Source organism: Papaver somniferum, unplaced genomic scaffold, assembly GCF_003573695.1.
Source record: "Papaver somniferum cultivar HN1 unplaced genomic scaffold, ASM357369v1 unplaced-scaffold_32948, whole genome shotgun sequence".
Taxonomy (NCBI): Eukaryota; Viridiplantae; Streptophyta; class Magnoliopsida; order Ranunculales; family Papaveraceae; genus Papaver; species Papaver somniferum.
In genome coordinates this window covers 1-348 of record NW_020644316.1, presented here as the reverse complement: position 1 = coordinate 348, position 348 = coordinate 1, and the positions used below count along the sequence as shown (strand labels likewise).

The window sequence follows — 348 nt, the reverse complement described above, 5'->3', positions numbered from 1 at the left end:
CCCCCCCCCCCCACACACACACACACACACACACACACACACACACACACACACACACACACCCCTCATCTCTGGTGATATGTCCATTTGGTTAAAAAAAAATATCTTAGTCTCCTAACTGCGTCATACTGATCCCTGCTTATTCACTCTCTAGATTGGAAATGATCTTTCTCAATTTGTGGGGCCTGTCATACTTAGTCTCCTCTTACAGGTTAGTCTTTCTTGCCAATGCCTTCTATTTGTATGGTTTACTAACTAATTAACTGTCAGATAATAAAGTAGTAAAGTTGATATACAATAAACTTGATTATTTTTTTTTCTGTTTATCTGGAGCCCTTAACTCTACAT

General features: G+C 38.8%; 1 long non-coding RNA gene across 1 annotated transcript in view; it reads left to right on the top strand.

Moving 5' to 3' along the window:
• Window positions 1–211, top strand: part of LOC113341958 — a 774-nt gene extending 563 nt beyond the window's left edge. Inside the window, exon 3 of the long non-coding RNA XR_003356263.1 lies at window positions 155–211. This is a non-coding gene — a long non-coding RNA (uncharacterized LOC113341958). The remainder of the gene's footprint in view (window positions 1–154) is intronic.
• The last annotated feature ends 137 nt before the right edge of the window (window positions 212–348 follow it).